Source organism: Alexandromys fortis, unplaced genomic scaffold (genome assembly GCF_014885135.2).
Source record: "Alexandromys fortis isolate MF-2015 unplaced genomic scaffold, M_Fortis_MF-2015_v1.1 scaffold_5, whole genome shotgun sequence".
Lineage (NCBI taxonomy): Eukaryota > Metazoa > Chordata > Mammalia > Rodentia > Cricetidae > Alexandromys > Alexandromys fortis.
Genome location: NW_026067924.1, coordinates 4,631,509 through 4,658,469, shown reverse-complemented (window position 1 = coordinate 4,658,469; position 26,961 = coordinate 4,631,509). Strand labels below are relative to the sequence as shown.

Genomic DNA, 26,961 nt, shown 5'->3' with positions numbered 1-26,961 from the left:
AAGAAAAAGAAACCCAAACAAGTTCTATTTGGGCTGGAGCTGAACAGCCTCAGTTTCTGAGCAAGAATTGGTCCGTACCTCTGACTTTCCGGTCTCAGGACACCACTCTGTTGATAACCTGCTCTGCAATGTGGGTGGGATTCTCTCTGAAGACAGAGGAGATGGGCGAAGAGTCACAGTTCTCACTGGGGCATTGAGGATTTGCTTTATGAGCTCTCCAGGAGGACACATGATGGTATGTGTGCATGCATGTACATGTATATTTACCCATGCACGTGTATGCATGTGTACTTGTGTGCACATAGTATACCCACGTGTAAGTGCTTGTGTTTGCATTCATGGGCATATATGTGTGTGTGTAAGTGCATTTATGCATGCATTTGTATCTGTGTGTACATACATATGCACATGTGTTCATATGTACATGTGTGCTTTTGTACATTTTTGTGCATGTGTGTGCCAGTGGCGTCTCCAGATCCCTTGCTCTCCAAATCTTTTCTGGAGCTGAACACAGCTTCCTGCTGATCCGAATCTCTCCAAAGACTATCTCTTTGAGCTCAGTAAGCCTGGGTTTGAAAAATACCCTAACTTTACATTTACGCCAGATGGGGTGGTAAAGGAGGCACAGACCAGTTTCAACAAACCTCTTGCCTTGCAGGCAACACCTAATGGCAAAAATGACTATTCAAGTAAAGCCTGGGTGTGCCAGCTTTTTCATTTTTTCCTTAGTGAATTAATTCAGGAGTGATGATTACATATCTTGGCGAATGGAAGAAATGAAAAAAAAAAAAAACATTGAAGTAAGGAAGGAGGGAAAGGTGTCCTGGAGAGGTAGGAGGAAAGACCCTGAGTGCAGTCACAGACAGGGAGGCATGGGAGCCTGGCTAGTTCTGCAACAGCACATGTGCAGGCCCTGGGTTCCACAGTAAGCAACACTGCAGCAAGGAAATAGGGCAGCAAACCAGGGGAATGAGAAGACATGAGAAGATGGGGAGGCACCCAGGAGGATGTGTAAGAAGTGCACAGAAAGGAAATAATTAATTTAAATGAAATTTTGATTTCTTTTTTTGTTAGACAAGAGTGGGTTTTAACTGTGTCTTTAAATGTGTACAGATGTCTGTCATGTGACAGATAGCAAATGATACTCAACTCTTGCTCTGAGTATCAAGATGTCTCGAAATGCCCATGACTTAAAGCTCCCACCCTCTCTCCTTCTCCCCTCCTTTCCCTCTCTGTCTCTTACTGTTGTTTTGAGGCAGGCTAGTACTATGCAGTTCAGGCTAATCTGGGTACAGGAACCTAGACAACACTCTCCTTCTTGCCTCTGAGGTACAGGGATTACAAGCTTGTACTACACACTCAGCCTGGAAATTCTGTGTTTCTGAAAAAAAATATTTCCAATAGTCAAACTGTAGAAATGACCTAAACATCCTTTTCCTGCATGGTTCCATTTTTAGGACGTATTCACAATGGGCGAATCCATGAGGCAGACAGCAGGTTAGAATGGCTGCTGGGGACGACAGCAGGGACGAGGTCAGGGAGATGGGGCTTTCCCTTTGGGGTGAGGAGCTGAAGCAAGACAGTGTTGCTGGGATAGTGATATATAAATGCTAAAAGCCTCTGAACTGTAACTTTAGGGTGAATTGTATGTGTAATTGTGTATTCGCAAATAAATACACATTTCTAGGGCTGCAATGAGTGTACTCATTTTGTTGTTATTTATTTTACCTTCTTGGAAATACTGCTATAATCACATGATCAGCTCAAAATCTTCTCACTTCTGTAGCGAGCTGCGTGGTGTCACACCTGATGGAGATGTATAATCAACTCCTGAGATGGCTAAGGCCTGACCTATGCTATGATCACGCAGTGATTATCAGCTGCCTGCATATGCGTGAACCTATGGGCAGTGCCCACCTGGCAGTTCGGGGTTGGCAGCCCATGCCTACTTAAGGGCTGGGAGAGGGTTTGCCCAGAGAGAGAGGGGAAGAGAGAGAGAAAGTGAATAAAGTCCTGGAATAAACTGCAGTGAGAAGAGCTCCGGGTGTCGCGTCATCCTTGCGGGTCGAGGGTGGCCGCGACACACTTCCATGCCCTAGCTACTCTATGCCTAGCTCTAAAAAGCCAGGGATATTACCAGTTTCTGTGCATAGTCACAAGAGTCACAGATTTTTATGTACACAGGCAAATGAATGCATAGGTGCATTCTTCTCCCCTTTGAAGTGAGTGGTGACTTTCGCCTGGTTCTGTACTTTGCCGATCTCCTTACAGGATGTACAGTCACATCCTACATAACCAGCAATGGACCTCACAGACAACAGTGGTCTGAAAACATTTTATCATTGTAAAAGGCATGCCCCCAGACCTACTTCGTACACACACACACACACACACACACACACACGCAAAGACTCACAACTGCCGGTTTTCTGGAAGTAAACAAAGAACTAAGCGGGAGGTCAGGACCTGACACCAAGCGTTGCCTGGAACAAACAGTAAATTCTTTCACAGCCTTGGGTCTTCCCAGATTAAGGGGCTGGTTTTCCCCAGGGACTGGAGCGAGATCTGGGAACTTCACTGATACAGGAACTGGTTGCTAAGGTGCTCTGCTCATTTCTTTGGACCTCACACATGAAGATCCCCATGTATACGTAAAATTAGTAAAATGCGTGTGGTTTTATTACTCATTAATCCCTAGGTCTACCTAAATGCACTCTTAAGGGGGACAGAAGGGAACTTTCCTTCTTTTCAAAATAGAAGCAGCCTGTTAGCTATGATCCAGGCAGCCTTCCTTGGTCTGGGGCCTCCGCTGTGGATAAACCGTCCCAGGATTACGACTATCGGACCACAGGGATCAGAAGCCAGAAGCCAGGCAGCTGCTTAGCAAGATTGGCAGTCTCAAAACCGATATTTTAGAACACAAAAACCAGACGGGCTGGAAATGTAGCGCAGTTGACAAGTGTTCACCCGGGAAATACGAAGCCCCGGCTTCAGCACCTCAGAAAGGGAGAAGCAGGGGTACACATCTGTGACCCCAGCACTTGGGAGGTAGAGACGGAGGATTAGAAACTCAAGGACATCCCCAGCTGTGTAAAAGGGAGTTTGAGGCCAGCCTGTGCTACCCGAGTCCTTGTCACCAACAACATAGAAGAGAACACGAAGGACAGGGTGAGAAAGTCAGTGTGTTGTGACCGAGAGAAATGTCCTCTGCCTTTCAGACAGCATCGGGCAGGGACTTGGTAGAGTACCTGTCTAGCATGTGTGAGGCCCTGGGTTCCATCCCAGTAGAGGAAAATTAATATGTACATATGTAGGAACTCAAACAGGGGCCTGTGTCTCTCAGAATGGTTGGGTAAACCCCATGTGCTGTACGTATACAAGGCTAAAACATCGTTCAGGCTCAAGGGCTGAGCTAGGGAGAGGGGAGAATGGAGAGCTATTCCTCAATGCTTCAGTTTCATCAGACGAAAGATAGTTAAATGAATGGATGCCGCCCAACTATGTACTTAAAAGAGGTAAAATGGCCTTTTTTTCTGCTTTTATTTTACACACAAAACATCATTTTAGATTTGTTCGTTCTGTTTTATGTATATAAGCATTTTGCCTGTCTATATGTCTGTGCGCCATGTGCATGGTGCCTGGTGCCTGTGGAGGTCAAGAGGAGCTTGGGTTCCCTGGAAGTGTAGTTGCATGTGGATGGTGGGAATTGAACCCGGATCTTCCGCAAGAGCAATAAGTGCTCTTAACCTCTGAGCCATCTCTGGGCCCTTTAATATATATATATACAGGAAGGAAATTCAGACACATGGAAACCTGTGGGGACATCTTGCGAAGTGAAATGCCAGCCACAAAAGACCAACGCTGGATGATTGCTACTGTTCTTGAGAGACTCAGAGAGCCCCAGGGGCTGGGGGAGAGAAGAAAGTAGTGTTTAATGAGACAAGTTTCAGTTTTACCTGCTGTCAAGTTGGCTCAGTGGGTGAAGGTGCTGGTTGTTGCTCAGTGAGGGAAGATGGACAGCCTGAGTTCAGTCCCAGCCCTCAAACCCTAAATAAGGCAGGAAGAGAGAACGGACTCTATGAAGTTGTCCACTGACTTCTACATGCATGCTGTGACACACACACACACACACACACACACACACACACACACACACATACAATGTGTGCATGTGCACACACACGTACACTAATAATAATAAATAAAATGTTAAGAAAACATATCGCATATCACAGTTTCTTAAAAATAGTTTTTGTCCTTTTTAATCTCAATAAATCTGGAAATAATTTTGGATTTTCCAAAAACTTTGCAGAGATGTGCTTGATTTATCTAATGAGTACCCTGGATGGGAATAGTTCACATTTCAGTCCTCTTATGGGGACTAGAAGGTGTCTTCCCAAAGTACAGTCACCAACCAGATGCCACCAGAAGAGATGGAAGAAGGATGGCTCTTTGCCCTGGCTCGGTCAACCTTAAAGCGGTATACAGGTTGACAGGAGAAAAAGCCAGCCCTACACAGAGAACCCAAGTTCCCCACTGAAGACCTCTACACTCTGAAGATTAGCGTTGTTTACAAAGGGACCTGTATTTACCAGTTGTTAGAGGTCCCTTCTAATTGCAACCAAAGACTTCAATTCCTTTTCCTTTCCCACTTTTTAAACCTTCAGTGTTCTCTGCTGAAATTTGGCCATACCCTCTTGAGAGGTACTAATGCTCCCATGTTACAAAGCCGGTATTTTAATAAACTATCTGATTTCTCTTGTGGATCTATTATTTGAAAAAAAATAGTTTTTGTTTTTCAAGATGAAAAAGTTCTGTGGATAGAAGAGAGGGCAGCTATACCTAATGCTTTTGAACTACACATAAAAATGATTGAAATGGTAAAATTTATATATGTAACACAATAGAGAACTTGTTGCTGGACATAGTCACACATACAGAAGGGTTGAGGCAGGAGAATAGAGATTTTAGAGGTCAGCCAGGGTTGCATGACAAGACCTTGCAGAAAAAAAAAAGGAAAGAAAAAAGAAAAAGACAAAGACTAATAAGAAATAAAAAATAAAGAAAAACTACAAACTCAGAAAAGGGAGAATACTGTTAAATTTCTACTCCCCCCCCCCTCCATGTATCTTGTGTGGAAAACAGCTGGCAGATGATAAGAGAACAGATCAACAATTTGTTCACAGGGAAGTTTTATTGTCCATTTCCCATGGAATGTGGGGAGAGACCTTTGTCCTCCATGCAGATCCATGCACTCTGGAAGAGAGAGGAAGATCGATAGTTTATCGTCCTCTGGAATGCAGGCAAATGGCTCTGGATTTAGCAGCCACGGAGGAGGAAGTGAGCACAGTGCTGGGGAAAACAGTCATCGTCTTTACAGCACATCCACGTCTGTCTCTTCGAAAGGCCCAGAGGCGGTAGAGCAAGCACTGAGAGCTGCAGGGAGGCTGCTTTCCCAGAAGTTTGCAGAAAGAAAAAAATTAATATATGACTTAACTAAAACAATTGGAAAAGTGGATAAAATGATATAAATCAGTAATTTGGTAAGCCATGGGGCACATGGCAATACACAGATTATTAGGAATGAGGTAATGTATATGTAGAAAGAGCTATCCAGTAAGAAGCCTGAGCCATTGATGAAACAATTTGTAAGTAATATTAAGCCTCAGAGTGGTTGTTTGGGAATGCTGGCCAGGAGGGAAACCTCCAGTTACATAACAATAGTGTATATGATAACAATAAGCCTCTTCTATGTCCCAACAGCTCTACTACTAGGTTTAAAAAAAATCTTTGGGAACCTGTAGTGATGGCGCACACCTTAATCCCAGCACTCAGGAGGCAGAGGCAGGTGGATCTCTGAGTTTGAGGCCAGCCTGGTCTACAGAGTGAGATCTAGGATCACCAGCGTTACACAGGGAAACCCTGTCTCAAAAACAACAACAACAACAAAAAACAAAGCAACAACAACAACAAAAAATCTTCAGGAGTTGTAAATATACACATCCTAAACCCACTGACAACTGTGTTTGTGGAGACATCATTTGTGACAGTGAGCAATTTTAACTTTATTATTTTTAAAGACCTTTTTTATTATTTATTTATGTGTATATATGTGTTTGTGTGAGTACAAGAGCCAGTATAGGCGAGAAAAGGAAGTGAATTCCCTGGCGCTGGAGAGATGGCTCAGTGGTTAAGAGCATTGCCTGCTCTTCCAAAGGTCCTGAGTTCAATTCCCAGCAACCACATGGTGGCTCACAACCATCTGTAATGAGGTCTGGTGCCCTCTTCTGGCCTGCAGACATACACACAGACAGAATATTGTATACATAATAAATAAATAAATATTAAAAAAAAAGAATTGAATTCCCTGGAACTGGAGTTACAGATGGTTGTGAGCTGATGTACAGGTGCTGGGAATCAAACTCACTTGGGTTCTCAGCAAGAGTAACCAGTGCTGTTAACTGCTGAGCCATCTCTCCAGCCTCAACTTAAACATTTAAAATACCTGTGTACAGGACCACGGGGAAGTAAATAAATTATTTTTGTTCATACAATGGGATAAATGAGAAATGAGGAAAGCATCCCCCCCACACATACAATGTTAAGTTACAAAAATCAAGTTTACAAGTGGCTTCATACTCAATGCTGTTCGTATAAAGACATGTGAAACAGCAAGAGCTCTATAGTCACAGCACACATGGACATATGAATGGAGGGGAAGTAGTAAGCCCCAGACAGGAAGTAGCTCTGGAGAGAGGAAGAGGAGAAGAAAAGAGGGGATGGGTTACAAAGCACAGCAACCATGCCAGCAACTGTGTGTGCCACTGTTCCGGTTTTAGACACTGCGGGAATTTGCACTGAGAATGGAATCTTCACAGTGGAAGCCAAGGTCCAGTGTTACCCTTTGCTCACCTTCAGCCAGCCTCTCCCTATGTCTGCTTGTCCCAAGCATCCGCAACAGGGCAGATGCACTGACAGAGCCGTCTCCTGTATCTCACTGCACAGACGCAGAGGCTGGTGTTGGGGAGCAGGAAGACACAGCAGTTAAAAACTATATTCATCCGTGAGAGTGCAAAATTAGTATTTGGCCAGAAGAACACACACAGAATGCTGTGTGATTCATTCTCTCTCTCTCTCTCTCTCTCTCTCTCTCTCTCTCTCTCTCTCTCTCTCTCTCTCACATACACACATGAATACACACACAAAATCTTGCTTAAAACTCAACAGTGTACTCAGGGTGGTCTTGAACTCATGATCCTCCTGCCTCAGCCCTCCAAGTGCTAGGATTTCAGCAATGCACCACAGCGCTCAGCCGTGGAGAATTCTGCAGCATGGGAAAGGCTCAGAAGAATGCCCCTTCTAGTATTCAGAAATTGTGCCCCAAGAGTTACCTGCTCTTAGTGTCTAGGGTGATAGACTGGGAGATTTTAATGAGATGTCCTAGATGACCTAGGAGTCCAGAGGAAAGCCCCAGGGCCAGGTATCAGTGCTCCATGACAACCACAGGGCACAGGATTAACCCAGTGGGTTGAAAGGTCATGCCAGACACTGGAAATAGAATGTTGCAAAATTTCACTTAGGTGCCTGGAATAAATACTTCAAACACTTTGGATAACTAAGAAAAAGAAAAGGTTGTTCTTGTTGTTGTTGTTGTTGTTTTTAACCTGAAAATGACCTCATTAATTTTTTTCTCTTTTTTTAGTCTTTGCAAAGAATGTTCCTTAGCAAACAACCGTCCCCATACTACCCTGTAAAGGGACACATCTATTAACTGTGTTCGGTACAATCAGAGGTAACACTGGCTCCCTTGGCTTGCATAGACTATAAAACAACCATGACTTTCTTACCTCCCTGTAGTACTGTGATGTCCTAGCATCAGCGTGGTCTGCAGATCAGAAGCGAAAGAGCCAGAATTGTTCTTCTGTCTTTTCTCATTTATTGAAAACATGAAGTGGATCCTGGAAAAGAGCAGGAAGACTAGCAGTGTAAAGGTTAAGTAAATAACATTGGAACTGATGTTGAAGCTCAGCAGTAGAGCAGGTGCATAGCATGAACAAGGTCCTCAGTTGTATGCTATTGTCCAGTTCACACACACACACACACACACACACACACACACACACACACACACACACACAGAGTCCTAGTCCTGAATCTGGTCCTCAGTTCTCACTGGAGCATCTGTTCTTATGATATGCAGCATGACCGTGACCCTGTCATATTTCAGTTTCCTCAGCTTGGAAACTGCCCATGTCATTTCCAGAGAGTGCATGAGGCTTGTACCAAGGGCGTGACTGTAAAGGGTTCTGCGGCCCTCAGATGGAAGAATCAGTCCAGGTTTGTGTGTCATTACAGCCATGCCATGAAGGCCAGGTGGCCTCTTGTTTTGCAGATTCCTTGCACTTCGGCCATAATGTGGTCAATTTTTTTTTTTTTCTAAACCTAGTTCCTGGCTTCTGGGGAAGAGAGGAGAGGATGGTTCAGGGGCAGGGTTAAGCAGATGAAGCAAACCTGAGACCTGGTGACTCAGAGGAAGAGTCATGGGGGCTGGCAGATCCTTACTCTCCAGGGCCTGTCTGCCCACGCATGGCTGAAGAGAGCCTGAGCTTCTCACACTGTGATGTGAGAGGGGGCGTGTATCCCCGTGTATCCACGTTCCCAGCCTTCCTGTGGGAAGAGCAACTACTGAACGACGTCATTAGTAGCTGGGTGGCTGTCAAACTTGGGACCTGTGGCAACACATAGCAACGGAGGTGAGTGCATGGCTGACTCTCAAAGTGATTTCTAGACACAGCGTGGAATAAACATCTGGGAGGGACTCTTGCAGACTCCCCCAGAGGCTGTGGTTGTATGTGGTGACTCCAGGGTGCAGCAGGTCACAGTGCACCTCGCGTACAGATGTGCAAAACACATAAGCCCGAGCTCACAAGTGGAGAGAGAGAGAGAGACAGAGAGATAGAGATAGATAGATAGATAGATAGATAGATGATAGATAGATAGATAGATAGATAGATAGATAGATAGATGTCTTCACATTGTATTTACAATGTATAAGACACCTTTGGCTGAGGTGTCCAGTATATTATTGTTATCGGTAGGCAGGCAGCCTACTGTGTAAGAGCACAGCATGCTGTCTTTATCCTATGTAACTGTAATTTAATAGCCATGGCCAGTAGTGTTTGTTTTAATATCACATATTCTCTCTTTCATATGCTGAATCTAAATTTAAGTATATGTACAACAACGAAGTAGAAGTAAACCATATGGGGAGAGGAAGTTGTCTAAGGTGGAGGGGGCTGGGGGCAATGTGGTTAGAAAGACAAAAATATGAAGTGTTTCCCATGTGGGGACTTAAATTTAAGTGTTTGTATATACATGGAAACAGAAGGTGGACCATTTAGAAGGAGGAAGGGAATCAGAGAGACAGGAAAGCAGGCATGGGATATTGGGATAAATCTGATACAATTTAACAGTGTCATAATGGAACCTATTACTTTGTATGCCAACAAATTAGGGGCTGGATGGCTCAGTTGGTAAAGTGCTTGCTGCACAAGGTTGGCCTGAGTTCAGGTCTCCAGCACCACATAAGAGCTGGACATGATGGTACACGCCTCTAACCTCAGTGCTGGATGTGTGTGTGTGTCATGCACAGACAGGTAATTCTGGGACTTCTGGTCAACCTGTCTAGCTGAAGCATGAGCTTCAGTTTCAGTGAGAGACCCTATCTCAGAAGCTAACCAGGGAGGAAGATACACCCACCTCTGGCCTACACGCAGGGACACATGTAGCTATAGACACACATACATATACATCCTCTACACACGTGCACACACATGTATACACAAAGGCACCCAGGATTTTTTCACTACTAGCTTATGTCCTCAAGGTTCACTTGTTTCTAAACTCGAGTCCGAATTTTCTTTTCTTCTTCTTTTTTTTTTTTTTTTTTTTTTTTTTGGTTTTTCGAGACAGGGTTTCTCTGTGGCTTTGGAGCCTGTCCTGAAACTAGCTCTGTAGACCATGCTGGTCTCGAACTCACAAAGATCTGCCTGTCTCTGCCTCCCGAGTGCTGGGATTAAAGGCGTGCGCCACCATCGCTCAGCGAGTCCGAATTTTCTAACTATGTAAGGTTAAGTCGCTCTATATCTCATTGTGTTTATGCGCCACGTCTCATTTGTACGTTCATCTTTCAGTGGATGATTGGCAGTTTTCACAGTTGGCCACTATGATTGGATGTTACCAAGGAGACAGGAATGTAGCTACTGTCAAGTTTCTGCTTTCAGCGTTTAAGCTTTAGCCAGATGAGAGGAGATGTGGTTAGAGGGTTAAGGACCAGAGATTCTGTGCTGGGATGGAGCTCAGTGACACCACAGTGTGGTCTTCTATAGTGTGTGAGTACTAGGTTCAAGTCCGGGTACCAAACAAAGAAAAGCAAGAGAGGGTTGGACCAGTGATTCTGACTAGCAGAGGCCTCTGGACTGTTGATCACGTTCTTAGTGGTTCCTCTTCTTAACCCTGACCTCCGAGCACATCCCCAAGTGGAAGCAAGAGTGTTATCACTATTATTTATCATCTCCTGAAACTTAGATATGAAGAGATGCTTGACGTTGGACATCTCACATCTTTTGAAATTCCCATTTTAAAAAGGCAGAATAAAGCTAGGTTAAAACCCAAAGCATGCAGCATGGTAAGGAATGCTGCATCTTAAAAACCCCTACTCGTTTTTGATGTATGCCATGCAGTGAAAAACCAGACAGACACGTGGCGTTTTCCCTGTGTAATTCATGTCCCAAAGAATCAAAGGGCTCCTTTCAGTCTCTTTGCTGTTGTTACAACAGAATGCTGCACACTGGGCAAGCTAGAAGTTTATTTGGCTCCAAGTTTTAGAGGACTGGAAGACTAGGAAGTTTGAAATCAGAGTCTTCTTAGATTGGCATCAGGTATTGAGAGCCGAGAGAAGAGAGATGTGAGTTTGAGTCAAGCGTCCTTCCTGTCGGGGACCCAGTTCCAAAACAAAGGCAGGAACACATCCAAGGGACAAAGCTCTTGTCCTGATCACCTCTTCAGGGTCTCACCTCCCATCATCACAGCAATTAAGTTTTGGTTTGGTTTTTTGAGACAGGGGTTCTCTGTGTAGCCCTGGCTGTCCTAGAACCTGCTTTGTAGACCAAACTGGCTCGAACTCAGAGAGATTTGCCTGCCTTTGCCTCCCGAGTGCTGGGATTAAAGGTGTGAGCCACTACCACCTAGCAGCAATTGTTTTAACATGAGCTTTGCAGGGTACATGCACACCATAACAGAGTCAAACAGAAGTGAAGGCGGGTACTGGGAAGATGGTTCAATGGCTATGCTTCTCACTGGCAAGCATGGAGACTTGAATTCAGAACTAAAGAACCATACAGAGTTGGATGTGGTAGTGTGTGTGTCCTTACCTCACTGCTCTGGAAGAGAGGCCTTGTTTCAAACAAGGTGGGAAGGAAGAATAGACAACCAAGGCTGTTCAGGTGTGCTAAGTATGTGGCTGCACACACACACACACACACACACACACACACACAAACACACAGTGAAGGTAAATAGATTCTATGTGTCAGGGAAGGAAAAAACAGCATAAGACATGGTTGGAACACCAAGAGTAAGGGAGCTATTAAAACAAATTTTCTCAATATAAAACTGTCCACGCCTCATCCCAGATGCATGTGGATTAAGAATAGAAAACAAAACACAACTCCTTGCAGGATGGAGTGTGTTGTCGTGAGGTGGAGGACATGCTTTACCTGTTCAAAACCCTGGGCTTCATACTGAGCACCAGAAGAGCTAACTGAACACAATGGGAAACTGCTTTTGATTTATTTTCTGTGTAGTTTTGAGGTGTGGGGAGTACTGAATTTTACATTAAGACTAAAGGAAACAGGCCACAGAGGTTTGCAGCAATTACCTTTGAGGGAAGGACTAGGGATTTTCTTCTTTGTAACCATTCTTATTTATTTTTAAAGATTACTTTGTTTTTAATTACGTAAATACCTGGGGGGTATGTACACTTGAATGCAAGGTGGCCAAGGAGCATGTCAGGCCCTGGAACTTGAGTTGTAGGCAGTTGCGAGTCAGATGTGGATGCTGGGAACTGAACTCAGATTTAGATTCTTAGCAACAGCGATGCACAATCTTAGCCACTGAGCCACCTCTCCAGCCCCGTTTCTTTATTGTATTTTACTTTATTTAAATATATTGAAAATATCAAAAAAGGAACAGGGAGATGGTGTTTTCTTCATTTCTCCTCTTTCCCTCCAAAAAAGGTAAAACACTGGTGAGAAACACTCACATAAGACTAATGAATATTGAGCTGTAATCTTTTAATTGTGGTGTCTTTGTTGATATAAAGAATGTGGTTTAATGCATCTGCTAAGGGTGCTGGCATGTTCTAAAATAAAGCATTGCTATTAAACAAAAAGAGAGATTTCAAAGTTTAATTTATTTGGCAGGAGGACAGCTTCCCCATCTTTCTCTGTCTCTCTGTCTCTGTCTCTGTCTCTGTCTCTGTGTCTCTCTCTCTCTCTCTCTCTCTCTCTCTCTCTCTCTCTCACACACACACACACACACACACACACACACACCACATAGAGTCTTGCTATATAGCCCTAGTTAGACTGGTACTTAATGTGTAGTCCAGCAGCCCTCAAACTCATGGCAATCCTCCTGCCACAGCGTCTCAAGTGCTGGGATTATAGGTCTACCTTACCTGATAATCATTAAATTTAATGCTCTAAGTGTTTGTAAGAGGATGACTTGAAATACACACTTGGCTGTCTATCCCTGTTTTAGAATATAGCTTCCTTTCATTGCTCTCCTGGGAAGGATTTACTTTTCTTTGCCGTTAATCCCTAAAGAGAACCAGGAATGCGAGAACTGGTGCAGGCAGCCCCCTGATTTAGCCACTAGCAGGGAAGAAATGCCTGCTGCTCTCCACACCTATTCCTGAACTACAAGAAAGAAAACCATCCCGGCATCTGGAAGCCGCCCAGAACTCAGGCACAGACCTTACTTCTCCGGCTGTGCCCATTCCCTGAGGGTATACCAGCATCCTGAAAGATTCATTGCAGCTGGCAGCCCAGGAGGTGTCCTGTTCAGGCAGGCTTGGTGATGTCGAGGCTGCTGGGACAGACAAGGACTTAGGCACTAGGTGTGTGGAGTACTACACCACACTGCTGAGCTAGGATTTTAGACCTGCTCTCAGCCCTCAGTCACAGAGACCAGGTGGTGAAAAGCTCCGGGAAGGGCTCATTTTCCTTGTCACGTCTTCACGCCCAAAGAAACAAATGGCTGATTATAGCTACACGTGAGAGTTCAGGGGTATGACCCTCAAATTCTCTAGATTCCACTGTATAAAACAAAATCTGAATTCAGAACCCACCTAGAGAAGGGCATGGTAGTTCAATGCCTGCAATCTCAGCACGTCAGAGGCTGGAGCAGGAGGATTGCCCTGGATTTGAAGATAGCCAGAGCAATGCTGACATCCTATCTCAAAAAAATAAAAACTAAAATAAAAAAAGGAAACAAATAAAAAAACCACCCAGACTCAGAACCCATCTGGGGTTGCTCCGTCCCTCTAGGGTCAGCTTCATGCGCTGACCTCCTCCACTGAGGGTGTTTATCCTGGTGAGGGCATAGGATCTCTTCTGAGGAACACAGAGCCTGATAAGCCTGGTAACAGAGAAAATTTCTGGCTGAGGTGTCCAAAACAGCAGACAAGTCTATGCAAGGGGTTTGGCCCAAATTTAGCCTTAGGGTGTCTAAGCAAAGAGCTATTTGGTAAGGATTTCTCAGGAGAACGTCAGCGTATCTTTGCTGGTCATACAGGCAAGGCTTTGCTGGCTCTAGCCCACTCTTCTTTGTGGCTGTGCCCGTGGCAACACAAGATTATCTGGATCACTGCAGCTTTATAGTAAGCTTTAAGATCAGACAATAGAACCAACTTCATCCTTTTTCAAAATTGTTTGGCTGGCCTCTGGTACGTTCCCCCCGGCCCCATAACTTTGAAAGTCAGCTTGACAAATTCCATGTTTTAAACAGTCTCCTAAGATTTCTGAAGGCTGAGGAGATGGCTCAGTGGGCAAGAATGCTTGCTCTGCACACGTAAGGAGTTGTGCTCACGTATGTAGCTCACATGTAAAAAGCTGGGCATTGCTTTGCACGCCTGTAACTCTAGTGCTAGAGGACAGACAAGCAGATCCTTGGAGCTTCTTGGATGCATCAGTGAACTTCCAGTTTAGTGGGAAACCCTGCCTCAAGTTAAAAAGGTGGAACGCAATAGAGGAAGGCACCTAATATCCTACTCTGGCCTCTGTACATATGTGCATGGGCACATGAGCCTGCATGCTCTTGTGCATGTAACACACACACATACACACACACACACACACACACACACACACACACACACCAGACAGAAGGCTTCTGGATGAAATGATGGACTGGTTAGTCACCTGGGAAGAGGCAACCTCAACTGAGAAAAATGTTTTATTTAGGTTGGCTGGTAGGCGAGCAGGGAGGGGCATTTTCTTGATTAATGATTGGTGTAGGAGGGGCTAGCTCACTGTGAGCTGTACCAGCCCTGGAGAGGTGACCCTGGACTCTATAAAAAAAGCAAGTTGGGCAAGCCATGGGGAGTTACCCAGTAAGCAGCTGTGTTGGCTAGTTTTGTGCCAACTTGACATATGCTACTGTCATCGGAGAGGAGGGAAACCTCAATTAAGAGAAGGCCATCACAAGATCAAGCTGTAGGCAAGCCTGTAGGGAATTTTCTTAAATGATTGATGGAGGAGGGCCCAGCCCATTGTGGGTGATGCCATGCTTGGACTGGCAACTCTGGGTTCTCTAAGAAGACAGGTCAAGCAAGCTATGGGGAGCAAGCCAGTAAGCAGCACCCCTCCATGACTTTTGCATCAGCTCCTGCCCATGGGTCTCTGCCCCGTTTGAGTGCCTGTCCTGACTTCCTTTGACAATGAGCAGTGATATGGAAGTGTAAGCAGAATAAACCCTTCTCTCCCCAAGTTGCTTTGATCATGAACTGCAGAACACTGAGGCTGCTGGTGAAGCCAAGGGCTCCCATTCCCCCACTCCTCGGCACCTCCCACCCCTGCACCAAGCTAAGCTGAGAGCGAGTAAGAGAGCACCAAAGAGGGAAACTAGAATTAGGCTGTGCGACCCATCACAGGTGTGCCAGAAACTCACTTCCAGCGTAACAGAGAATCCAAGAGTGTGATTGATAAGTAGGTGTGGTGGCTTGTATGATGTCCCTCATAGGCTCGTGTATTTGAACACTTGGTCCCCAGGAGGTGCTGCTATCCATGGAAGTTTTGAAACTTTTAAAAGGTACAGACTTGCTGGAGGAAGCTTGTCATGGGCAAACTTTGAGGGTTTATAGCCTCTCTCCACTTCTTACTCTTTCTCTGTTTCCTGTGTGTGGATAAAATGTGACCAGCCAATGATTAGCTCCCCCACCAAAAAAAAAAAAAAACAAAAAAAAAACAAAAAAAAAAACACCTTTTTATCAAGTTGCTTTTGTTCATGGTATTTTATCATAGCAACCAAAATAACTAATAGATTATGTTCAAAGAAAGCAATGTAAGCAATGAAGAAGGTAAACTCCTGGATAAATCCCATCTTAACGCAACAAAAACTCAGCTGAATGAAAGAAGAAAGTCACAGGCACTAGAAGGAAATCTTAATTTTTTTGAAGATATATATATATATATATGTGTGTGTGTGTGTGTGTGTGTGTGTGAGCACACGTGCACGTGTGTGTGTTATTTTTATTGTTTACAGATTTGTTCATGCATACGGGTGCTTTGTATGCGTGTGCAGCTGCACACCAGAAAAGGACATAGCAACAGTTGGGAGAATCATGTTGAGTGCTGAGAACTGAGCTCAGGACCTCTGCAAGAGCAACTAGTGCTTTAACCACTGAGTCGTCTCTCCAGCCCCAAGATTTATTTTATTTTTAGGTGTGTATAAGTATATGTGAGTGTGTGTGTGTGTGTGTGTGTGTGTATAAGGGTGTGCACATGTGTGCAGGTGCTTTTGGAGGCCAGAAGAGGGCGCATCAGATCCCTTGAAACTAGAGTTATGGGTGGTTATAAGTTGCCTGACATGGGTGATGGGCTCTGAACTCGGGTACTCTGTAAGAGCAGCAAACGTTCTTAACCTTGGAGCCGTGTGTCCAGTCCCCAGGGAACAGTTTTTGTTTTTATATCACCATAATGAAAGAGCCTTCCTTCTTTCCTCACTGGTTGAGTGATCAGGAGTACAGCAATGTATATTTAAGCTAGCTCCTATCTCCCCCTCTGTCTGCTTGGGTTTGTAATTTCTCAGCTAATAGTTTCTCACGTCCCTCTACTCCATCCTCACTCACTCAGTCCCTCTACTCCATCCTCACTCAGTCCCTCTACTCCATCCTCACATACTTACTCTGCCATGCTTCTGACTTTGTCCCCTTACCTTTTCAGTCTGGAACTGGAAGCCTGAAGACTCACGACAGAACCTTGGTGTCACTCATTACCCATCAGGGGACAGCCACCATGGTATTCACTGCTAATTGCCACACGCTAAATCCCTATTCGATTGTAATAAATGGGTCATTTCTGAGAACTGGAGGGTGCGGTGTCAAGGGTGACTTTTTTCATGCCAGTGGCTTTCTGGTGGAACTTTAAGACTCTTGGTTCTGCGGCTTCTGAGATTGTTCACTTTCCCTTCACCAGATTTACAATCCAATAACGCAGCTTAGGGTGCATATTTCAGGGTGACGGGAAACTAACTGTGCCGTGGCTCCCACTGTCTCTTGCAGATGAGGGTAAAATGCAGAAGTCCTATAATACATGTACGTCAGGTCCTACGCTCCTGGTCTCAGGTCTCACTGATTCCCCTCTCCTCCCATAGCACTATTGACCTAGAAGTGGTCATCCCAAGCTCCCCAAATAACCAAATCTCTTCCTGGAGCTTAAGCACATTCCTGGAGTGTTTGCCTTGACTTTTGTAACCAAATGCCACTCACACTTTACTGTCAGAATGAGAATCACTGATGCCTCCCTGAAGAAAGTCCTGCTCAGTCCGCTGTGTTCACCCAGGACTGTTCCTTCCTCCTGGAGAACCTCCCTATCCCACCCATCTCCCACCCCAACTCTCTTTCATCTGTTCTGTTATCAGTCTGTCTGTACCCAATGCTTTCCCTTGCTAGCCTGTGAGTGCCAGGGGCTGACACTGGAGAGTCTTCTCTTTATTCATGTAATAGTGTTGAATTTGCTACAGGTGTAACTGTGCGCAGGTGCTGAGACTTGCATGTGGAAGCCAGAGGTCAGTTTTCCAGAATCTCCTTCCACCCTGGTGAGGCAGGGTTCTTTTGTTTTTGTTGATAGCTGACCTGTAAGCTTCTGGGGAATTCTGAGATTTTTCTCTCTTCCTGTCTCTACCTTCCATCTCATGGTAGGAGTGTTTTTTTTTTTTTTTTAAACAAATTTAAGTTACAAAACAAAACAAAAGTCTTTTTGCATGCAACCTGAATTGAACTCAGGTTGTCAGGCTTGCAAATGCCTTTATATGCCAAACTTCCTCCCTGCCCGTGTACCTGAGGCCTTTGAGACAGGATCTTTCACTGCACCTAGAGCTCGCCATTTTGGTAGGTCCAGCTGACCAGCAAGTCCCCAGGATCTGCCCGCTCCACCTGAGTTACAAGCATGTGCTTTGATACGCCTGTCTTTTATGTGGCGGAGGGGATCCTAACTCAGGTTCGTGTTGTGCAAGCACCTTCCCCACTGAACACCTCCCCAGCCCTCTCTCTCTTGTTTTCTTTTGCACAATCATCCTTTGTGCCTGCTGGTAATAATGAACATTATTTTTTTTTTTGAAATTTTACATAAGAAGGAAAAAAATTAACGAGGGGAATTTCTGAGCCAAGCTTGTTTTATGCCAACAGGCCAGCAATCTACTCGTAGGGATTGTCCTCATCTTAGTAATTGGTTAGGCTGAAAATTACACTCCCAGAAAAATGGGACACTCCCATTTTGGGGAGACACTCCCAGAAAAGCTAGTAAATTTTCTCAAAGTCTTTGTTTATCTATATGATGGCATGGTGCCACAAAATAAATAATTATACATGTGAAATCTATAATTTGCTATGTAATTAAAGAAGGGATGCTAATTGAATCCACTTCCCCTCAGGCACTGTGTCCTAGTGATGAGCGTTTGGGACCAGCTGTGTGGGGTAGCTGCAGAGCACACGCGAGAACAAAGGAAGCAAGAGAGAACAGCACTAGACAATGGCACTGTTGTGTCCAATCCACCCAAAGCTGCTCTGCAGAAGCGCCATTTAAAGGCCCTCTCTTAACTTTTGGGCAAAGGAAGTGTTAGTCACACCACGCCCTTTTATTTTTGCTTTTAGAGAAGCTTGTTTCATTTTAGGAGGTTTAAATATTTGAGGACATACATTGCCAGTTGGCAGGTACCTGACTTATCAGTTTAATAGTGAATATCAGTGGAAGTCCTTCCCTGATCCAGGGGAAGGTCTGGAAGCATCCAAGCAAAGCTGCAGAGATGCTTAAAGGGAGTAGAAGTTTAAGAAACTCATGCTTTCTAAAACTCGAACAACCCCCACCACTGCCTCTACCTCTCAAGCGCTGGGTTTGCAGGCGTACACCACCACGCCCTGCTTGCCGGTTCTACAAACTTTGTTATGGATCCTCTTGTTGAGCAATGACAGTTCTTTACATATCCTGGATATCACAGACCTTCATCAGATGTGTGGTCTGCAATCATCCTCCCATTGTATAGATTCCCTTTTCGCTTTCTTGGTCCTTCAATGTCCATAAGTTTTCAGTTCTGAGGTACATTTTGTTTTTGCCTTAGATGCTCATATGTTGGTGTCCTGTCTAAGACTCCCCTGCCACATCCAAGGTCATGGCTGCCTCTTGTGTTTTCTTCTGGGCTTTACTGTTTTAATGCTTTTATTTAGGTCACTGATTTATCGGAGTTAAGTTTTGCATATGGTGAAAGATTTTCTTTTTTCTCACTGCACTGATGTTTCTTTGAGGATCTTTGCAATCCCAAACCAATCTAAGAGTTTTCTTTTGGGTTTTTTTTTTGTTTTGTTTTGTTTTGTTTTACGAGACAGGGTTTCTCTGTGGTTTTGGAGCCTGTCCTGGAACTAGCTCTTGTAGACCAGGCTGGTCTCGAACTCACAGAGATCCTCCTGCCTCTGCCTCCCGAGTGCTGGGATTAAAGGCGTGCGCCACCACCGCCCGGCTCTAAGAGGTTTTTATGCTTTTAAAGAACAAAGAAATACCAAACGACCACAGCTTCAGCCTTCTTTTCCAGGGATTGCCACTTTTACCATTAGGTGTGGGAAGACACCACCACCTGCAGCTCCTGCCCATGGAATTCCTTTTGGAAGCCTAAGACACTTTTGTGCATGGGGCTAAAGCTTTCTTGAGCTATGTTAGGAGAGCAAGGAACGAACAGGTGAGATTGGGATTTGAGGCTCATTTCTTCCTTTAAATTACTTTGCGTGTGTGTGCTTTCATGCGCACGCATGTCTCTCTCTCTCTCCCTCTCTCTCTCTGTCTTTGTCTCTGTCTGTGTGTGTGTGTGTGTGAAATTTATGGGGGAGTTTGGATGGTAGATATCTGTACCAGAGGGGTGCTGTATCACTGAACATAATGGTGCTTTTCTTGGTGGCTCAGACGTAGTGGGAAGGTCCAGGGGTTGGGGGGAGGCACTACCATGTGAGAACAGAAACAACAAGGGGCGCATGGAGAAGCCATGTGTAATCGAGGTAGGTGACAAGAGAAGACATTCTAGTGGCTTAAAGGGTGTGATAAAGAGAGCTGGGAGCAGCCAGGCAGTGGTGGCGGCGCACGCCTTTCATCCCAGCTCTCAGAGGTAGAGGTAGGCGGATTTTCTGTGAGTCTGAGGCCAGCCTGGTCTACAAAGTGAGTTCCAGGACAGCCAGGACTGTTACACAGAGAAACCTGTCTTAAAAAACAAACAAAACAAAACATAAGGGGAGGGGGCAATGACTGCAAAATTCAAGACTTGGTGGAGTGAGTGGGATGCCTCTGTGAACTTCCTAAAATCTCAGTCTCAGTGCTGTATGAGAAAAGAGGCCCCAACTGCAAGCCAGGGTGGAGCCGGGATGGAGAGCCATGAATCAAAAGGAGTTGTCTGAAGAGTTGGTGCTGCAGGATTTATAGGCTCATCTCATAGTGCTCTGTTAGCCACAGCCTTTCTAGCTTCCTGAGGACCCATTGTTCCCGAGGGGAAGGTGGAATGTGGCCCTCACCACACGTCAGCAGGTGCAGGAACTGGGAACGAGCGAGCATCAGGCACACCCGAGTCTCCAGCTTTTGTTCTGGAGCCGCCACCCTAGCTAGCCAAGGCCCTAATCACTCGGCACTGGCTTGATTGAAATAGCCTCTTGTCTGACCTCCCTGCCCTGGGGCTTACCTCTGCCCTAAACCACAGGGCAATCCACGGCATCCTAAAGCACCCTCAACCACGTCAACACCATGCGTCCATTACTCAAGAGTGCTGTCCAGCGTGGACCCAGGACTTCTCTCTCTAGGGCAATCTCAAGGGTTTCCACGGTTCTCCCCAGCTCTTCCCAGGGCTGGGGCTTGAACCCGGGGCCTTGTTCAAGTTTCTCAGGAAAAGGCTCTGCCATCGAACTTGTCTCCAGCCCTGAGTGTGCCCATTCTCAGCATTGCACAACCTTCCCCTCTGCACCCGCAAACAAAGCAATTCCATTTGTTTTGTTCATTCACCTTTTCCTGACCATCTAATGTTTCTTGGACATTAGACCCTATTATTAGGCTGAATGGTGTCCCACCCCCAAATTTCTGTTTGAGACCTAACTCCAATACTTCAGAATGTGACTGGGTTTGGAATAGGGTCTTTGCAGAGATAATTAATCTAAAATAGGTTATCTTCATGGACCCTTTCTGATATGACTGGCCTTTATAAAAAAATTAGGTTGCAGGCACACACAGAGGGTGACCCAAAGACACTTATCTTTGAGACAAGATGAGAGGCCTCAGGAGAAATCTGTTCTTCTAGGACCCAGGACTAAGAGACGCTGAGCCTCTGTGGTTCAAATCCCAGTGCAGTACTTTGTCGTGGTAACTCGGGAAGGTTAACACAAGTCCTTTGCTGAACCTACATTATAGGGGCATTTATAAAAATAAGATATAGTTTGCAATGAAATTTCTAATTTTAAATTTTGTTTTTATTTTTGGTTCTGATGAATAGACTCAGTGCCTCACACATGCTGGATACACTCACTCTGCTGTTGAGCCATGCCCCCAGCCTCAACAATGAAGTTTCAAATTCAGCAATATTCATACACATCTTTCATGTTGGGCTGTATGCTATCTACTGACTTCCTTTTAACATACAGAGTGTTTCATAATCTTCTTCCATCTATTTTTCAGTGCATAATGTGTGTTTGGTGTGTGTGTGTGTGTGTGTGTGTGTGGTGTGGGAGTTCCTTCTGTCTGTGTGTTGCTTTTCTTGGTTAATAAATAAAGAAACTGCCTTGGCCTGTTTATAGGGCAGAACTTAGGTATGGGGAGAAGATGGAAATTATACAATCCATGACCTTCTGTATCTGTCTCCACCCCCAACAACCCATATCTGTCTGTTTGGAAATCACATCTGTCTTCAGCCTACAGAATGGAAAAAGATTTTCACCAACCCCACATCAGAAAGAGGGCTGATCTCCAAAATATACAAAGAACTCAAGAACTTGGTCATCAAAAGACAAATAATCCAATTAAAAAATGGGGTACAGTCCTAAGCAGAGAACTCTCAACAGAGGAATCTAAAATGGCTAAAAGACACTTAAGGAAATGCTCAACATCCTTAGCCATCAGAGAAATGCAAATCAGAACAACTCTGAGATTCCACCAGTAAGAATGGCCAAGATAAAAAAATGCTGATGACAACTTATGCTGGAGAGGTTTTTGGGGTAAAGGGAACACTCCTGCATTGCTGGTGGGAGTGCAAATTGATATGGCCCATTTGGATATCAGTATGGTGATTTCTCAGAAAATTAGGAAACAACCTATCTCAAGACCCAGCAATACCATTTTTGGATATGTACCCAAAGTATGCTCAATCATACCACAAGGACATGTGCTCAACTATGTTCATAGCAGCCTTGTTTGTCATAGATAGAACCCGAAAACAACCTAAATACCCCTTGATTGAATGGATAAGGAAAATGTGGTACATTTACACAATGGAGTACTAAACAGCAGAAAAAAAATAATGACATCTTGAAATTTGTGGGCAAATGGATGGATCTAGAAAACATCATACTGAGTGAGGTAACCCAGACCCAGAAAGACAATTATCACATGCACTCACTCACAAGTGGTTTTCAGACATAAAGCAAAGAAAACCAGCCTACAATTCACAATCCCAGAGAACCTAGACAACAATGAGGACCCTAAGAGAGACATGCATGGATCTAATCTACATGGGAAATAGAAAAAAAAAGATCTCCTGAGTAAATTGGGAGCATGGGGACCATGGGAGAGGGTTGAATGGGAGGAGAGAGGAAGGAAGGGAGCAGAGTAAAATGTATAGCTCAATAAAATCAATAAAAAATAAAAAAAAGAAATCACGCCTGTCTTAAAAGCACACATCCAATTGAATCCATCTCCTGCACTGGTTGCTGTACGAGCTTTCTGTTTGTTATACTTGCATTCAAATCTCAACATCTCACCAAAGCCTCGAGGCTCCAATGCTGACCTAGGCCTGGTAGCTTCCATTACTTCCTTCAGTCACTGTAGTCTTGCTATTCTATCCTTTTCTCTGCTTTTAGTTTGTTTTTTTGAGACACGGTCTCATGTGGCCCAGGCTAGCCTCACACTTGCTGTGTAACAGAGGATGACTTTGAACTTCTGATCCTCCGGTCACTGCCCCTTTAATGCTGGTATTATAGGCGTATGCTACTATGCCCACTCTTAGGTGGTTCTGGAGATCGAGACTGAGGACCCACGTACACAAGGCAAACATTCTACCAACTGAGCTTTATCCCAGCTCCTCTTCTCTGTTAATAGCCAATAACATGGGCCAGAGGAAACAATCAGGTGGAACCTTTAGAAAGCCCTGTAAAGCCAGCCTTCCATAGCCAAGGGCTGTATGTCTGTGGGCTCTGTCCAAGGAATCTACCAACAAGAGAGCAACAAAGTTTTAATTGGGCCGATACTAACGTGTGCTTACTTTTCTTGTCAGTCTTACTGGAACAAAAATGTATAGCCAGGGTTTGCATAGCATTTATGTTATGTTAGGTATTGTAAGTAACGGAAGGCTGAAGATGGCTTAAGCCCAGAAGTTTGAGTTCAAACTAATGAAATTTCTTTCTTTCTTTCTTTCTTTCTTTCTTTCTTTCTTTCTTTCTTTCTTTCTTTCTTCCTTCCTTCCTTCCTTCCTTCCTTCCTTCCTTTCTTTTTTTCTCTCTCTCTTCTTCCTTCCTTCCTTTATTCCTTCCTTCCTCTTCCCCTCCCACTCTCCCTTCCTTCCTCCCTTCCTTCCTCCCTCCCTCCCTCCTTGCCTCCCTCCCTCCCTTCCTCCCTTCCTTCCTTCCTTCCTTCCTTCCTTCCTTCCTTTTTTCTTCCTTTCCTTTCCTTTCCTTTCCTTTCCTTTCCTTTCCTTTCCTTTCCTTTCCTTTCCTTTCCTTTCCTTTCCTTTCCTTTCCTTTCCTTTCCTTTCCTAAGAAGTACCAACGGGGATATGTGTAGGTTCTGTGCAAACACTACACCTTTTACATAAGGGCCTGGAGCATGTTTGGATTTGGCTATCAGAGGCAGGGGGAGGAGAGTGGGCCCACATCCTGGAGCCCCGAAGACTGTGAGTCTCAAATGTCAGAGATTGGACTACATGCTGGACTTCGGTTTGGCTTACGTGTGATTGCTTGTGTGTTCTGGTTCTTCTTGTAGTAAGAAAGCATTGAGCTTGTTTTTACTTCGCAGGAGCCCACAGTTAGTTAAGTGACTTCGGTATTTTAAGGAGATGTTGAGCTTTTAAGTCATCAGCATTTTTAAAAGGAGTGGCACTTTTAAAGTTGTATTGTACTTTATCATACGATAAGAACATAAGATCACGGGGACCAATGAGAAAGGAAAGGGGATGGCTTCACATGACACGCTCGTGTATTAAACTGACAAGGAAGGGACTTGTGATGGCTGTTCTTGGGTGTCAACTTGGCACGCCTGGGAAGAGGGAACCGCAGCGGAGGCATTGCCTCCATCAGATTGGCTTATGGGCATGCCTGTGGGGACATTTTCTTGGTTGCTCATTGATGGAGAACGATCTATCCCACCCTGGGCAGTGCCACTCTGGGCAGGTGGTCCAGGACTGTATAAGGAAGCAGCTGAAGAGAAGCAGGAAGCAAGCCAGGAGGCGTTGACCTCTGGGGTTTCTGTTTCAAGCCCCTGCCCCGGCTTCCCTTGATGATGGACTGAAGATGAAATAAGCCCATCCTCCCTAAGTTGCTGCTGGCCAGGGTTTTATCACAGCGACAAAAATCAAAGTAGGACAGAAGCACTGGACGTTTTTTCTGTGACAAAGTAGCTAGCAGGGAGGGGACAACTAGGAAGCCGAGCAATGAATAAGCAGATAGGTTTCGTTATATTTCTGTTTCTGTCTCTCTGTGTCACACACACACACACACACACACACACACACACAAATGCATATAAGTACACATTCAGGCACACAGATTGAAAATTTCTAAACAATAGAACTCCAGATCTGAAACTTTCTGAGTGGTGATGTGATACCATAAACAGAAAATTCCACACCCGGCCTCATGTGATGGTTGCATTCACAAGGAAGGTGTATACAATTACCGGCAGGCTATGCAGACAAGGTGTACATAGACTAGGAATTAGTTTAATGTTGCGCTTTGGGATCTACCTCCAAGATTCCTTATGATACATGTTCTGACACCCCAAAATCTGAAAGAAATCCAAAATCAGAACCACTTGTCTTTCCTGGCATCAGGGTTAAGGATTACTCAGCCTGTACACAATGCCGAGAGTGTTGTGGGTTTTAGCTTCCAAGCACTTTTCAGAAGCGAGGTAGCCATGGATCCAAAACAGTTTCAAAGCTTCCTGAGGCACACGGATGGAGAGCTGTGTGCAGACATGAAGAGGAGGATGTCAGCCCATGTGTGAAGTCCTGTCCCCGGTCCCTGGGTGAGGGTGACCTGAACGACAGCCAGGCAAAGGAGGGTGAATAAAAGGGGTAGAGAGGAGAGAGACCCCTGCAGGCATATCTGAGAGCACATGAACGCCATGTGAGGGGACAAAAGGGACCTAGAACAATTTTCAAATTTCTGACATGATCATCTAAAAGACAGTGACATCCCTGAGGTGGAAAAAGGGGAAAGCCGCAGGAGAAGGGATGGTGCCGCTGTGATACAGGCAGACGTGGATGAATATCAAGGCAGAGACGTGGGGCACCTGGTTAAGAGCATCAGAAAGGCTCCGAGGGAGCCTGGAACTTCAGTGGGCTTTGAATGAGGACGAACCAGCTCTCGTCCAGCAAAGCTACAGCAGAGAAGACCTGAGGAGAATAGATGGCAGCGTTGTCAAACTTCCAGCACCATAACAAATGCCTCAGAGACGCAACTTATAAAAAGAGAAGGTTTATCGTGGCTCACTGTTTTGGAGATTTTAGTCTTTGACAAAATGGCTTAGGCCTCCATCTGATGAGGCAGTGTGTCACGGCAGGAATTTGTGGTAGAGCAAAACTCCCTTACACCATGGGTCAGGGAACCAAAAAGAGGAAGAAGGGTCTGGGGGGGGGGGCGTTCCACAGTCTGCTTCAAAGACATGCCTTCAATAAGGTCCTCCCAGTGGGTGTCATTCTTTCTTTTTAAAGCTGGCAACTGGACCCTTAACACATGGGCCTATGAGGAACATTCTAGATAAAGCTACAGTAGGAAGCTTGCAGTTGTGAGCAGGGAACAGCAGCAGGAGGTTCAGTTAGGACGCCCCTCCTGTGGACTTGAACGGCAAGAAGAGCCCGCTGTTTTAGGCATGGGGAAAGACCTGGTGGGGCTTGCTAGTGGAAATCCACCAGGGTTGACCTTGTTAGAATAGACAGCGGGAAGACAGTTAGAAGACAGTGGGAAGAACTTCTAGTAGAGTTTTGCATTAACCATGAAGTAATGGAACCTTGGATAGGGACCCAAGGGTTGGAGAGAAGAGGGCGATGTGAAGAGACCAGGAGCTGTGCCTTAAATGTGAGGATACAGGGTGGGGAGCTAGGCCCAAGACCACCGAGAAAGATTTGAACTTGGGGTCAAAGCAATGAATTCAATTTGGAGAAGATGGCTTGAGATGACAATCTTTTTTTTTTTTTTTTTTTTTTTTTTTGAGGGTTGAATGCAACGAAATTTTATTTCAATTTTTCCAAAATAGATCTCACATTAAGCCATAAAGGAGTTTTACCCAGTAACATTATTTTTTTGTATTTGCCATTTGATGATCTTTAAATTCAGACATTTGGGTCAAAGAAAAGAAATGGTGGATGTTTGCTTTGTCTTGTAGCATTTTCCACAGAACCGGAGAAGATGCCCAGGAGATGGTTCAACAGCCTGGCAGTGAGCCTTCAGATGGTGGCAATGCAAGAAACAAGAACGGAACTGGGCCACTTATCTGCTCAAAATGAAGGCCTTGTACCCAGGTAATCTCCACCTTCAATGGGTCCGACTGAATAAATAGAAACCTTTGCGGAAGTAAATTCGTTTAAGAAACGTGTCAGGAGGATCTTCATATGACAGAACTTTTCTTTCTAGCTGGACATAAAGAAGAAATCCAGAGAGTCTGTGTTTGAATTGAACTAAAGATAAGCACAGAGGGTACACAGCGTCTACACAAAAATAGCTCTCACCTAAAAGGG

The 26,961-nt window shown here is 44.8% G+C and overlaps 1 long non-coding RNA gene across 1 annotated transcript; it reads right to left on the bottom strand.

Moving 5' to 3' along the window:
• Positions 1–5,175: 5,175 nt before the first annotated feature.
• LOC126501515 (uncharacterized) lies at positions 5,176–7,960 on the bottom strand. The gene is made up of 2 exons (XR_007591704.1): positions 7,848–7,960; positions 5,176–5,447 (listed from the first exon to the last, which is right to left on the bottom strand). It is a non-coding gene; the product is annotated as an uncharacterized lncRNA (long non-coding RNA).
• Between the last annotated feature and the right edge of the window lie 19,001 nt (positions 7,961–26,961).